Source organism: Betta splendens, chromosome 10 (genome assembly GCF_900634795.4).
Source record: "Betta splendens chromosome 10, fBetSpl5.4, whole genome shotgun sequence".
Classification (NCBI taxonomy): domain Eukaryota; kingdom Metazoa; phylum Chordata; class Actinopteri; order Anabantiformes; family Osphronemidae; genus Betta; species Betta splendens.
The window spans coordinates 7,559,195-7,575,354 of NC_040890.2; the positions used below are offsets into that span (position 1 = coordinate 7,559,195).

Genomic DNA, 16,160 nt, shown 5'->3' on the forward strand with positions numbered 1-16,160 from the left:
CTGCACCTTATTCATTGCAGCAATATAACACGGTCGCATGGCGAGCTCTCAGTTAACCCGCACGAGCAAAAAAGCGGTACTAACGTTCAAAGTAATGGACGTCAGGGAAAGAGTATCTTTAGCCAATTTGTACTCACACTTTGCTGCCAGACCTGCAGCTGGTTATTAACAGGCCTTAAGGCATTTCTTCTGGTCTGTTTTTTTTTTTTTTAATTCCGCTGTCCACCTAATTGTGCCGTTAGTAAATAATGTTTTGACGTGTGTTTTCGCTCCCATTGCTCCTCATTCCCTTCCTCACCCCCCTCACCCCCGGCGTTGGTGGATGCGAGGTAACAGGTACGCACAGGGGGAGGGAGGAGGGGTGAGGGGGGGTGGAGCTGGCTCAGTTTGGCACCCGAGTCTGCCGAAATTACATCAAGCAGCAGGGGGCAAATGAGCATTTACAGTATATTTGAAGGGAAGACTCTGTGCGCGTGCTGTGTGTATGTGTGTGTGTGTGTGTGTGCGTGTGTGTGTCTGTGCGCGCGAGCCATGTGTGTTTTCGAGGGAAACATTAGATCCGTCGGCATGAGTCTGGAAGCTTACAGGCAGCTTACGGAGCAGCAGGGGGTTTGTGGCGGGGGGTGGTGGAAAAGGAAGGACGGGGTAAGACATGGGAGGAGGGGGTGAGGAACGCTGGAGGGCTTACAGAGGAATAAGGCACAGCTGGTTTTTAATTGAGTCTCCCCCCTACTACAACGTGTGTACGTGTGTACACAGAAACACACACTTATTTTTACTCAGCAATTTCCCAGCTGATGGCTCCGAGGAGCTAAACACTTCGACGGGGCAGCAGCCTCCAAACCCTCTGCGTCGGCTCCGCTTTGGTCGTGCGACTGATTAAGCTCTCCACCAATCAAGGCCTCCGACAGCTGCACGCTCCCATGAATCCGAGCACTTGGCCTCAACGCGAGCCAAAACAGCCTGCCTCACCTCGGCTTGCGATCTCAGCTGGGTAGAGAGGAGGCGCGCTCGGAATCCAAACTTCTCCTGCATTTTAAGGCTACGAGACCAACTAACTTGGTGTAAGGGCCCAAACGCACCACTCCAGGAGGTGCAAAAGCTGATGTTTATTAAAACCAAAATGCACGGTACAAAACAGAAGAGGACCAAAAATCTCTGCATATGCAAAAACAAAACCAGAATGGAAGCTACACTTATAAGCAGAAATCACAACAGACCAAAGGGTCGCTGGAAATGCAGGAAATAATGGTCTGAGAGACTAATACAAAGGATGCAAACTAAAGTAACAGAATAAAAGAATACTCTATGTATCTACAGCAAAAAATCTGAACACAAAATCACAGCTAGCAGCAGGCGACCAGTGCAATAAAATGGAACTATAACTAACTCAGAAATACTGCAGAGAGAAACAGGGAAGATATAATTAAAATGGAGTTAAAACCTTATATACTGCAGGGATGAACCAGGAGACAACAGACTAACAAGATGGAGAAACAAACTTACACATTTAACATACTGACCAAGGTAGAGTGGGGTAGAAGTCTTTTGTCAAATATGGAGTAAGTAATTGTGGCGATTAGGCTGAGACAGAAAACAGGAAATAGTGTAAGTGGGTAATAGAAACAAAACTAAATGTAACAAATACAAAATGCATCATTTTAAAATGAACAAAAATCATTGAAAACTGTACAATAATGTTAGTCTAAGTAACAAATGTCTTTAAGACCAATTACACACTGCCCTAAAAGATGTTACTCACGGTGCCTGTCAATCCATGTGGGACTAACACCAATTAACGATCCCATTTGATTTGTGCTACTTTTATGTTTACATGAAGCACATTGACCAGATTGCACATTTAACACTTAATTAGTGAGCTCTAAAGCTTCTGATTCCACCACCGTCACTGCACGTTATTATCTAAGAAGATATGTTGTCAGGACACATACTGTGTGAAGCAGTACGCGATAACAACATCCGTGGTCGGAATCTGCAGTCGAGCTACGAGAGGCGCAGCGAAAGACACATCGGTTGCAGTTAAATGTCGGGCCACAAAATAAAAGCGTTTTCTGTTCAAAGTGCAAACAGCTTGAGTTCGTGCTCTGCTATGATGCAACCTGAGAACAAACAGGCACACAAACAACAAGGTTTCTTTGTTGTAACGAGTTCTGAGAAAACACATATGATTTACATTGAACATATATTAAAAAAAAATTGAAGCACTACAGTAACTATTGTAGCTGCTGCTTTTTAGAGTGAGGAAGACGCAACCGCTTTATTTTTTCTGTTACCAGATGATTCAGATAACTATCCCATCTACAGTAACTGTTGGCTCCCTGAAAGACAACCTCAGGTAGTTTTTACTTATACACTCGGTGCCATTGTGAAGTAATATATGTCAACGCCATTAGCAGGATGTGCATCAACAAGCAGCAGTGCTTAAAATATACTTGGCGCATTAACCGACTAATGTGCTCTTGGTCCACGGTGTCCCATTTAGTTATTCTTGACCGCGTCTGTATACTGTCAGGAACTGCGTTTGAGCTCTTCCCATGATAGGCCCAATTTAAAAAGACATACACACCAAAATGCATACATCCACACACACACACACATGCGCGCGATGGGGCCATTCCGCTCCATCTACACCACTCCTTCACAGCGGAGCTGACACCACATGACTGCCACCTCATTAGAGGCTTTAGCCCGTGAGCTAACAGGCCACAGAGACAGTGGGCCATGCCACGCTAGCTAATTATAATAATAACAATAACACTGCCGTAGGATGCTACTTGCTTTTCTTTTCAATTAATTTTATCAGATGCACTCGAGGGAAAAGAAGTGGAGGAGGCGGAGGGGGAGAGCGGAGGGGGGGGGGGGGTCGGGGGGGTCTGACGCCGCCGCCGCGCCGGCTCTATAGGAGGGAGATGATGTGTTTATTCTACACACTTGGCCAGATGACAGGCGGCGTAATTGGCGACAAATTAAACAGTTTAACCTGCTTTTAAGTAAAAGCCATTAACGCATGACAATGATGCTAACGGAGGCCAATTCCAGAAAAGTTGGAAGTAAATGCTCACTTTGAATATGATGCTTACAGCACATTCCACAGGAGTGGTGCCACTGTGTTACTGTATGTAGCATCACCTCTCTCTACTATGTTTGGGAGCTGTGGAGATCAGGTTCCTCCTGGCTGCTTTGAGCTGGTGATCCGTTCGGTTTGTGATTCCCTCTGCGGCTCAGTCCATTTCGGCGGCAGTGCAGTAAATACGTGTTAGGGGTTTGTTACACCACTTAAACTTGAACAGTTTAAAAAAAAGAAAAACGTGCCTCAAATTCTCTGAAAAGCAGGATGGAACCGACGGCGCTCGCCGGTCTGAAGCGCGGGGGGTGTGTCCGGCGAAGCCGCTGAAAGCGCCAGAGTGGGTGCTCGATGTCACATTCACCACAGACCACCTCTGCTCTCTAAAAACATCTGCAGCGCCTAGTCCCGTCGGCCTCGCTGTGATTCCAGACGCGTCTGAGCGGTCCAGCGGGCTCATCGCGGGCTCTGACGTTATCGTATTGGTATTATTAGACTCGTGGTCCTGACCAGAAATGAATGATGAAAAAGCTGTTGTTTATGAAGAACATGAAGTCATTCAGGAAATGATTATAAGAACCAATTACCCTGTATGTGAGTTCTTATATTGCCTAGATGTTTCTGTTTTTTTCATCTGAGGTTGGATTTAAGACTAATTACAATAATAATAATAAAAAGAATGTTTTCTTTACTAAGTCTTAAAGGCAGCAACATGTCTTCATTGAAGGTTTTCTAAAGTGTTTCTGAGCTCCACGATCAGATCAGACCACATATGTTCTACACTGACTTCTGGCCTCATCCCTTGTGCACAAGATCCTCTGCATGTTTTGATGGATATATACACAGTATATATATATATATATATATATATATATATATATATATATATATATATATATATATATATATAACCATAGATGATGAAAGTATTCTTTTATTTATAGCAATTTTATTTTGAGGCTCGGTGCTTACAGCTTTGAAGGTTCTGTCAGAGAATGAAATTATTCATCACGTTGACCTGTTTCCAATTAACCTCATTAGCAGTGAGATGTTTCACCAGGTGCTTTAAATGTGTCACTGGTATCATCCTCAAAAAGTCATTTCTTATTATTTAGGCATATATAGTCTTTGTACTAAGGCTTCCAGTCCTTTTTTTCTTTATTGTCTGTTCATCTCCACTCTCATATTATTTATCTTACCACCAGTAGTTGATGGTGGCTACACTTGTGGTATTTTTTCAATAAATTGTATTTCTATATTGCAGATGTCACAGATGATAAGGTCTTTTTGAGGCGCGCTTAAATGGCAGCTCTGGAGAAAGGCAGCCATAAACAGGTGTTTCTGAATGGAAGCAGTGGCCATCTGTGAGATATTGCTTTTGATATTCCTCAACCTTCCTCTGGATCAGAGTTCAGCCTCTGCTATTTCATGTTATTATGTTTGGAATAGATAGCAGCCATCCACAGGTGCCTCCTCGACAAAGATACGGCGCAGCTCCTAAATGTGTACATCAGCAGAAAAATACACACTGACTAGCCAGATTGCTTTGTGATAATGTATTCGGCTATGATATGTATTTCTTGGAGAAACGTGTATAATTTATTTTGACACTTCCGTCAGCAGTATTACCATTTCCCTGCACCTCCTGTAGCAATCGGGGTGAAACACTATTCTCACTCCGCTGGGGTGAGATTTTAAAATAACAGCAGTGACTCCAGGCGCATACGCTCCCGACTATCTCAGAGCATAAAACCTGGTGTAAAATAATGAACCAATCTAATTAATGCAGGGTTAAAGATCCTCACAACAGAAGTGAATCACTTTCAGTTGGATTTATGAGTGGTTTTATTGTTTAGTCCAATAAAAAAAGCTGTCTAAATTACTGGCATTAATATCATTACATTCACTTCTAAGAAAAGCAAAGAGTGAATTTACTTAAATTTTTTTGTTGTGCACAAATATGTGTTTATACAATCAAATAAATTAATAAATAAAGTATCAACAGCGAGCCTAATGTGGAGCTGTGGGGTTCAAACCCTCTCTTGGTGCGTCAGAGGTGACTCAGAGCCAGGCAGCACAGATCTAATAACGTCAGACAGCTTTGGAGAAGCGAGGCTTCCTCACGCGTCGGCCTCCGAGGCGCCGAAAGCAGTGACCTTTGGAGCCGACAGGTTGTGAACTCAAATTTATGGCGAGGATTCGTCCGGTGGCTTCGCCGTCCATCCTTCAGCGACGTGACTCAGGAGCTCATAATCACAGTTCACAGCTGCTGCGAAGTGAGGATTCCTGAAAGCAGACGTGTCGATAAAGAAATACATTCATTACATTTCACACCTTCACAACCTCTTATGGTTAAAATGGCTGCGTGCGGGAATTTCCCTGGGTCAGGAAGAAGTTTTAAGTAATTCACCTAATGAATTCAGCGTTGTTCTAAAGATATTCTATGTAATCCCATGTGTTGTTTATATATAGTGAATGGCTGTGGGGAAATACTGTCTCTGCTCTGTGTAAAGGATGCGTGTCAGAGGTAAAGTGCTCCATTTTTCTGCGCTAACATCCACGGCTCTGTCCTCTGCTCCGACAACTGGCAACGTGGGCCACGCGCCAAACTACTGATTTCATTCCCACGTAATAACTAAATTTCAAATTAAAATCACTATGGCTTTCAAACACAATAACATTTCAAGAGGAGGTTGATTAATGGAGAGCGGAGACGACGCGTCTCCCCGACTGAACCAACAACGGGGCGAGAGGCACCAAAATAATACTGTAAGGAACAAAAGTCTATAATTAAGTAAATTAAGCCCTGTCTTATTTGCATGATCCCAATTAATGTGCGGCCCGTGTAGCTGCAACAGGCGCGCACCAGAAATCAAATTAGCAGAGATGAGACGGCATCTGTCTCTGGCTCCCGCGTCCCCGCGGACTGGCAGGCCCGGCGGGGCTGGCTCCGAACGGGCCATTGTCTCCACGACGAGCGTGATGAATGGGTGGGTGGGTGTTGGGAGGGGGGGGGTTGGGCACGTCAGTCACAGAGATAAACCTGTGGTCCAATGTGGGGCAGCGCAGGTGGGGTTTGTGTGTGGATGTGGCCCAGATACAGTAGTTCTTCAAGACAGGGCATTAAGAAACAGAAATCATTCATTATCTTATTCACTGATTCAACCAACTTTTCCATGTACGTCATCATATATTAAAAATCACCATCTTCAGCTTTAATGAACAGATGCAACTATGAGTAGAACTAGAGGAGCATATTAAAGTGGAACAACCGATTGGCTGGCCTCATTCTTTTCACTGAGAAGCATCTTTAACACGTTTTTTTTGAAGACTTGTAAACCGAGACAGATGGATTCATAGAAACGCGCCTGCGATCGGGTTCGTCTGCGTGTGACTCCGCTCCACAGGCTCTGCCCCGCCCTCCGCACTCTCTCATCCCCGGCCACATGTGTGCTCACAGCTCCTACCTGTATGCATGTGTAAACAGGCACCGGCGCGCTCGCGTGCTTGTTTGTATGACCGTTCGCCTGGTTCAGAGTTTATCCGACCCCCCCCCAATGGAAATAGGCCAATTTTCTCTGTGAGGCATCTCGCGACCGCTTTGAAAGAGAAGATGGAGATTCCCTCTAGTTCCAGCTTGGCCAGTAAATGGTGCATGTCTCCTCCCATCAATCACGGGGCTGCACTAACAGACAGCTGGCTGCCTAATATACACCTCCATTAGGAGTCTCTGCTCCTCGCTGAAAATCACTGGCGTCTCAATAGATGCTCCGGCGCTACGGAGGACTCGTCCCGAGGCGGATTCGCCTGCCTCTTCCAGCTGAAGGTGTGAATGAGTGTCAGCGTTTCAGCTAACAGCTTTTCAGCCTCAAACGCAGGTGAGGAGCATCAGTGGCAGCAGTCAATTACATTGCTGCCACTGATGGCTGAAGACAAATTAACCCAAGAGCTGGAAAGCCCAATTTTATTTTAATCGTAGACTAAACTTTTGCTGAATTAAAAGTTACATAAACATTAGAGGGGCGAATCGTTTAAATGATTCAGAGTTGCGGTAAATATTTAGCATGTCTTCTTATTTCAGGGCTCCGGTGTTATTTTTTTCTTTAATGAGTTCTGTGATAACCGCCCACTATTTCTGCCTGTGCTCTGCTGGATCTGCCTCGCAGGTTGCTAGAAGGCAGAGCCGGGTGCATGGAACTTACAAAGTCTAATGCCGCAGCTCAGAACAGGCAGGTTATTTTATTTTAGGGCAGTGAAAATCGTTTTCTCCTGCTTCCTCAACAGTCTCCTAGGCATTCATCCTCCATTCATTCCGCTTGATCCAAAACACAGCAATCGCTATACTTACCCCTTCTCCGTGCACCAGACGGACGCGCGCGTCACCGACGTGATTATTTAATGTTCAGCGCGTTACCTTTAAGTTGCGACACAGGCTAAGCAGAGCGTGTCAGCGCTTCTGCAACGCTTCGCCTTTGATACGGAGGTAAACAAACCCTCAGGAGTCAGCAAAGGCAGCCCTACAGTAACACAGCCCCACAGCTGTAACACACTGTAAATCCCTGATAAGCCTTAAAGTTCTTTTAAAATGAATGTTCCGTATAGGAGAATATCTACAATATGCAAATCACATGTCGCCTGTTGTTCTGTAACACGGTGGAGGAGGTGAACGGGTGTGTGTGGTGATCAGGGTAACCACTGTCTGTATTGTGTTTAATAGTGGAGGCACGACATTATACGGTTTATTTATATCTTATTATTAATAAGTGTGTGATTGAACCGTTGTTTAAAGTACACACAGTCAAGAAGCATGGATAGACTTTTGCTGGCACAAGTTATGAGGATGATGTGTTTGACAGAAGCAATGCACGCACGCACACACCACACATGCACACGCACGCATGCACCTGTGCTGAGTAGGTACGTTTTTGAGAATACTGTTTATGCAATGTCACAAAATCATACAGTTAGTTAATGACGTGCGTGCGTGCGTGCGTGCGTGCGTGTGTGTGTGTGTGTGTGTGTGTGTGTGTGTGTGTAATATACAATATAGTAAATAATATATATACACTATTTATGTACAATATGCTTTCTCAGCTTTTATTCCAGAGACTTTGATGACATTCAAATGCCCTACATCAGTTTGAGATAAAGAAAGAGTCTTAGGTTCATATAAACTTGAGCAAACATCTACCTAGGGCACATATTGACAGCAGCATTCATGTAGTAATGAGAAATGCCTGTATATTGGCCTGATTTCTGCTTTGTTGTGACAAGAGGCGCACCAGTGCCCTGTCTCTCACATCGCAACCACGTCAAGCTACAATCATCACTCTCTCACGTTAAATGAAGACAGCAGCAAAAGGAAGCAAACAGCAGTTCCATCGTTGTTCTCATGAAGTGTCCAATCTGGGAGAAGACACAATGAACGCTCAGCTAATCAATACTTCCCCTTTCTTCCTGCTGTCTCACAGTAATATATTGGAAATAGAGTTAGAAAGATTGATTCTGTACACACCGCTACCGGCCAAAGGAAAATTAAATGAAAATGCAAATGAAGACTGCCGGGGTTGGTGTGTTGTCTCCCTCAACTCGTTACACTGCTTTGAGGCTTTTGCCATAGTCACTTGGAATTCGGTTAATTTTCCATTTCCTCCCTGAATAAATTCACACGCTGAGAGACAGACGGACAGAGAGGCACAGAATGAGGGGATGGAGGGAAAGTAGGAGTTGGGATGGATGGATGGGGACTGTAATCGCTATTAAGCAGCATTAACGCGAAGCATGAGCCACGTGCTGCTGTGTGGAGGAGAGCGCAAGCAGCAGCCATCGATTTGGGAGAGGAGGAGATGGCCGACAGCGAAAAAGAGGAGGAGAAAAACTTCTCGGAAAGGTCAGAAAGCTATTTCAGAACCTGACAAAAAAGCGTGCGTCTGCCACGCAAGCTAGCAAACACACACACACACACACACACACACACACACACACACACACACACACACACACACATGGAGACACAGTGGCACACAAATACAATCGCCTTTTCCCCTCAGGGTGAAGTGAAAATGTTCCTCAGCCACTGTTGGAAGCGAACACAGGCCAAGGGTGGAAAACATCCGATCTACGGAACCCCTTTTTTTCGTCTCATAGAGGTTAATGACTGATCTGCCCAAACTTTATCATTTAAGGTTTAGGACATTACAGATGATGCCCTTCAGTGAAAGACGCCTGCCTTTCAGCAAATATTCCACATCACCAGTGCAATCTTCAGCAGGAAATATCTCCGTTCTGCTACAGGTGACTTTTTCAAAGTAACCTTCTCAACTCTGCCAATACATAAATCTTATTCCAGGCTCAGACGGTCTCATATGTGTTTGCACATTAACATTTCCCAGCTACATTCACTCGGGCTAATCCTCTTCATGCAGTCTGTGGCAGGCCCTTCGGTGAGTGTCCCTGCACGCCGTTCTCCGAGGAGCCAGATCCGCGGATGACAGCCCCGCTATAATACCTCATACCAAGGTGTTGTTTGTCTAGATTAAACCTCCCCAAGCATTGTATTGTAAGAACCTGTTCTTCTATTTAAAATCTGTATAATCCCTGGGGGAAGGTGACAGGCCTATAATAGCGGAGCGCAGATCCCGGGCATTGATGTATACAATAGTCTTAACCTCACACATCTCTATTAGTGTGTCCACTGACACGGGCATTACAGTCGCCCGTGGGAAGTCAACTAAGATAAACAGCGGAGAGAAGCAGAGCCGACGCTCATGCTTCACATCTAGCGGCTCATTTTTCAAAAACGCAGCAGGTGGTGATACTTGAAATATGATGGTCTGTCTGGTTTGGAGTTAGTTCCATTTAATGTCACGGCTATTTGCATAAAACGTGCAAAAAAAAGAGAAGTATATATATTTTGAGTAATCTGAAGTATTTTCAGCTTTCATGCTAGAACATGTGAGCATCGTCTGAGAGTGTGTTGAGGCAGCGGTAACGTAGAAGTCTGGGGATGCACGGCCACATGCTGACAGGCAGTAAAGCCGGGGCGAGTGCACGGATCTGCATTAATGCGGTGGGTGTGTGGAGCCTTTGAGTGCGGTGCGGACCTGCGCGTCTGCGTGGGGCCTTGAGTGCTGGAAAAATTGGCCCAACATCTGTGAGGATGTAAGACAACTTTTATCCACAGTGGGAACATGGAGGGGATCACAGAGGCCCAGAGGGAATCCAATAGTCGCTGGTAGAAGCCAGACCCCCTGCCGGGGTTTGGGAGGAGGGACCAGTGAAGGAAAGTGGGGGGGATCAGAGAGAAGTCCACTCCAGGCTCTTATTTTTTATTTTTTTAGAGCCGTAGGCTGCAGATGCGCTGGGAGGCGCATAAGGAAGCTGGGATCTAGCTTTTCAGTAACACAGACACCCACCCCCCCCCCTCCTTACAAACCAGCCTCCCACTCTGATCTCCCCTGGCGTGTCCCCAGTAGTATATCAGCCGACACAAAGTGTGCGTTGTATTGTGTGCGTGCGCGCGTGGGCGGGTGTGTAGTTGTGTTGGAGCGAGGAGGGGACGGGTTCTGCCTTATTTGCTAACACGGTCCAGCCCAACAGAAGGCAAATCACAGTCTGTGTGTGGGGGTTGTCTGTCCTGTTCCCATGGCAGAATTTGTTCGTTTCGTGCCACTCGACAATAAATCATGCCACCCCCCCACCCCACCCCAGCACACCCCCACCCCCCCTGAAGGTTTGGACATGCTACCACTGGCAAGTAAAACAAGCACTTCACTCACTCTGATTTATTCCTACTATTGCGAGGAGGAGAAGAGGAGGTGCTAACAGGGTCCCTGGGAACGGTGGAAGAAGTTGCCCGGTTGTGTGTGTGTGTGTGTGTGTGTGTGTGTGTGTGTGTGTGTGTGTGTGTGTGTGTGTGTGTGCGCGCGCTCACCTAATGGGAGTGAAGAGACAGAGGAGAAAGGAGGACGAACAGACAGCTCTGTTATTCTAAGTTTAGACCACCCTCACATCGTCGCACTGTGGGGCTGGCACACAGTCTGGCTCCGCGTTGGACTCGCTCTGGCACCTGTGGCGGCTGGAACCAGACCTTCCTCTAAACACAAAATTAAGACCCGCCCGTGTACTGCGCGCGCGTGTGTGCGTGTGTTTGTGTCTGCGCAGGGACAGGCACACGCGTGCGCTTAAACGGGCCTGTCTGGGTTGATGCGTCGGAGGAAAAGGCTTCTTCCAGATACCAAATTAATCAGCAGCCTGGAAGACTCAAATGACTGGCTGACATGGAGGCAGCAGCATGAAGCCAGGACTCTCACGGCACCATGGACAGATGGCCTGCGGGAGCACACCAGCGCCCGCATACCTCTCTACCAATCTATGTGTCTCCTGCTCGGTTCGAGCCATCGCTGCCTTCGTGTTTGTGGCGTTAAACTCATTCTATCTATGAGTCTGCCTCTAGCTACAGTTTTCCTAGGGTCTCTTTTGTCGAGTTATTCATCTGTTTGTCTTTGCCCACAACTTACAGGTTCTTAGTGGTTCAACTGTTCACAATAACATACTGTAAACCTAATCAGTATCATGTCTAATTGCAAAGCAAGCCACATTCTGTCCGGGTAAAAGTAGATTGTTTCCCTTTCTGTGCCCTTTCTGACTCTTTGGAGCAGGCTGCAGCTCAGCTAGCGCACTGCAGAAGGCAGAGAGCAGAGTCTCTGACCTATTTAGGAAACTGGCAAGAGAGCAGCCAGGGAACATCAAAATACTTCAAAGGATCCCTTTGAATCTATCGTTACGCCCAACTTAGCGTGCGCGCACGCACACAAAACACGAGCACACCCATAGACGCGCCACCTCCGTGCGCACGCAAACTTCATTAGCCAGCCCGCACTCTTTCCCATACACACACAACACGCACACTCACACTCACACACACACACACACACACACACACACTGCAGTCCCAATATATTCTGTCTGAGCTCTTCGTTTGAACTGTGTCCCACATTGCTAAGTACGGAGAAGTCACAGAAATCACATTAAACGCTAGGTCTGCCACCAGCATCATGACTCAGACTGCACCGTGGAAACTCTGTCCCTCAACCAGCTGTATTGCATTTCCTTCCCCTTCATGTAGTCTACAATATAACTTTGCTCCTTGGACTAGTCAAACAAAACTACATTTTGCATAAGGATATAGGTCCTGCATGGAATGTAAACACACTGTGCATAGCTGGGTATACAGTATATATGTATGTATTGAAAAAAAACCAAATGCATTTTTAAATTTAGGAATTATAACTTTGTCCCAGTTATCCCCACTTGCATTCTTATGCCAGAACAGGCCTGCTGCCTGAAACACCACACCCTGTGGATGCCTGTGAGATTTCAGAACCCTGGACAGCTTCTGTGCCGTATCAGCTAGTCAGGACCTTGGACAGCGCCACCAAGCTAGCTTCTGCAAACGTTACAGCCTTAGAAGGCAAGACGTGTGTATGTGTGTGTGTGTGTGTGTGTGTGTGTGTGTGTGTGTGCTTATCCTTCAAGACATTTCTAACACAAAAGTGTTTACTGTTTTAAATCAGACAGCTAAAATAAGTGGGTGCTTGAAAGCGTGGGTTTTACTTTTGACACTTTTGCTTTAGATTACAGATCAATAGAAAACAGATGAGAGGGATTTAACAGACAACAAATGGAGTCGAAGAAAACAAAAACAGACATAACGTCTTTGTGCCATTTAACCTAAATGAACAGAGTGAATTTCTTCATGTGTTTAAAAGTTTTTGTGAGGATTCCGTTCTCAACATAACGATGTGTCTCTACAGCTTCAAAATGCATGTGTTGACTGATTGTTTACCCATTGTTGACCGGAGTTTAGGTCAATATGTCTGTGAATGAGATTCGACACACAGGTGGAAAGGAAATGCAAAGTGCATCTCGTGTGTGCGAGCGCAGGCATCTCTTTGCGCAGAGGGCACGTCTTTACACAGCATCGGTGTGCCGTGGAGCATTCAATAAATGGTAGCCAGTGCAGAAAGCATTAGCAGGCCTTTTAGTTTACTGAAAATGTCACTGTGGAGGAGAAAAGAGGCGCAGTGCTACTTACTGGTCATTACGTTCAAGTATATTTACGTTTGTCTGAGTACAAGGGGTGTTTGTGTCAAAGATTTTTGGTGGTAACTGGAGCAAACCCAAATGGACCCCATGGTTGTTAGGGAGAATGTTGCGTCCTGCTGAGAGGGATCTGGGACAAAGGGAGGGGGCACCGCCTTAGGCAGGGGGACTGAGGGTGACTCCAGGAAACATGGAAGATAAGTGGGCACTCTGAGGTGAACTGCTGAGATCATGAATGCATTCAGGACACTGCAAATAAAAGGAGTTTATGGGGCACATTTTATCAGTATACTAGCATTTTATCTAGAGGACGTTCGACATATAGACTGCGCTACTAGAAATAGTATTTCTGGAACAAAAAGTGTAAAGTATCATAAACAAAAGGTAGAAACCACCAGTCATCAACCTTGTAAAACAGTCATTATATATTTTATTCATTTAGTGGATAGAGAGTATCTTGTTTAAAGGGCAGAGCAGTCTTATGTAATTATGAGTCATTATGCTAACTGTTCTATTAGAGGACATTACAGCACATTGTATCAGGTAACATTTCGCTTCCCTTTTGATAACATAATATCAAACAACTTCCACTTAACTTTGTCATTTAATTCCCCCCCGTACCCGCACATGGCGGATCGCAGACTATTTCATCAAAAGATGATAAAGCACTTTTAAAATTAGCATTAGGTCTGTAATTATACTCATACTTCTGTGTCAGTGTGTGCATGTGGGTTCCCAAGACGAGGTAACGCAAACTGATGTTCATTATTCAGAACGCATAAATCTGACCAATTTGGTTACATTAAAGCCTAAACGCTGGTGTTAAGGAGACCTCCCTCTGCTCTGAAGCAGCCGATGGGGGCCGGCTACCCAGGCACCAAGAGACTGATGGAGGCATAGTGAAATGTGAATGAATATCACATTTGGCTATTATCACTACACACTGTATGGAGGCATACGTCAGTAAGTTTCAAATCATGCCCCCAGAATAAAGAATTTATTACTATTTATACTGTTTATTTACATGTATTACATTTGCATCTGCTGGCATCAGCCAATTAGAATAATATCAACACATCAAGAACATTATCAGTTGTTATTATGGCCATGAAAACCTACTGTAATCTAAAGGTGTACAGGCTGCTTATTATTGTATTTAACTTTGTTTTATTTTTTGTATCATTTTTCCTGATGTCTACATTTACATTTACATTTACATTGGCCATAGAACGATTTAGATAAAAAGTTATTCAGCTAAAAATGTAAAATGTGTGTTATAAATGATTCAGTGTTGCTAAATTAGCAGATGCTAACAGGTTAAGTTACACGTTCATGTGTGAACGTTTTACAGCTTTTACATTTTTCTAAATCTTAGTCAGTCACAGTAAATCTCTTGCTTTGTTTAACAGGCGGAAGTACAGATATCTTCCAAATAGGACGATTTACATTGATCAAAATTCAGCAACGCAGCTTCACCGGCAGACTGTTAAAACAGCGACTAGCAAACAGGCGCCGCTACAAAGCCCAAGATTGCCTGTGTGATGTAAGAGGTATCACTCTGTAACGGTGTTCAGTTGTTTAAGTAAAAAGTTGAATCTGCCTTCAAACAGAGAACACTGGCCCATATCTGTGCCTTTCACCTATAATGTACTACCCACACACAGTGTATTCAGTAGGAACACATATAGTTGGGCCCCCTGCCACAAACACGCTGGGCCACTGGCACACAGACTATCGCAGCCTTGGTTCTGGTCCTTCCGTGAGATTTGTTGACAGTAAGAAAAATATAGAATGATGCCAGCCTTATCCTGTAATTGCACAACCCCACTGCAGCTGCTGCGAGGCCTGTACTGTGAAGTATTGCAGTCGTACAAGGCAACACCCAGGTGTAAACAACATGTGAGTGTATGAATACAAAACAGGACTACGCTGAGGCAAAGTCTCAGCAAAGGGCCTTTCTGGAGTAAATTCACAGCAATAAAAGCGAATCAGCAACAAAGGGAAATGAGACTATCAGATTTTAATTGCTTCTCTTTGGAGATTAAGATATTGATAGGACACCATGGCTAAAAAATATTGGCATACCCAAGCCAAGCCAGTCAGCTGCAGTGAGAAGGGGAGTGCTTTCTCTTCCAAGTCTCCTGCAAATCAATTGGCTGATGGATAACACGTCTTTTGTGAAATGGACTGACCCGCCTGTCGAACGCTTGAAGAGACTCCTTTTGAATAGTGAAGGCGTCGTCATGGATTCTCCGGCCACTGGCATTTGTAGTATTATGGTTTCGTTGGAGAGTACACTGGATCCGATTATAGGTTTGAATACTCAACGAATTTCAAAATAAATGAACTCCCACAGGACTTCACAAAGGAGGAAGCAGAGGCGCAGGCCCCCGATGCGGTTAAATGCTCTGCCACGGTCACGGATGTGCAGCTCGCTCAAGACACAAAGACAGACAGACACACACACACACACACACACACACACACACACACACACACACACACACACACACACACACACACACACACACACACACTTTGTCCCTTCACACTGAGCTGCCACAGCTGGATGACAGGATAAGGGCAGACGCAGGTAGGCCAGCTGGGCTCTGCGCCACAGCTCCTAGCTCCAGGGCAGCAGTGTGTCTCATAACACGGAGGACAGGGGAGCAGACGGGAGCGGGAGGCGACCCCCCCCCCCCATCACCCCCCCCAGGCAGTACTGCATGGCACGACTCTGACATAAGCTCCGGCCAAAGATGGTGGCGCGTTGCCCCTGCCGCAGGAATCTGCCTCAGCCACTCACTTCAGCTGCCCACCTCCGGTGCTCCAGCTGTGGCATAATGCCCCGCACTTAACACGTACTGTACACACCTCCTGCCCCGAGATCTACACAACACGGCCCGGAAGGAGGGAAGGAACCGACAAAACGAGAAACAGGAAAAATGCACGTGGCCAGATGTTTATTTTT

At 45.5% G+C, this 16,160-nt stretch overlaps 1 long non-coding RNA gene across 1 annotated transcript in view; it reads right to left on the reverse strand.

Moving 5' to 3' along the window:
- Positions 1-4,921: 4,921 nt before the first annotated feature.
- LOC121202548 (uncharacterized) overlaps positions 4,922-16,160 on the reverse strand; it is a 67,559-nt gene continuing 56,320 nt past the window's right edge. The window contains exon 3 of the long non-coding RNA XR_005898251.2: positions 4,922-5,371. This is a non-coding gene — a long non-coding RNA (uncharacterized LOC121202548). The remainder of the gene's footprint in view (positions 5,372-16,160) is intronic.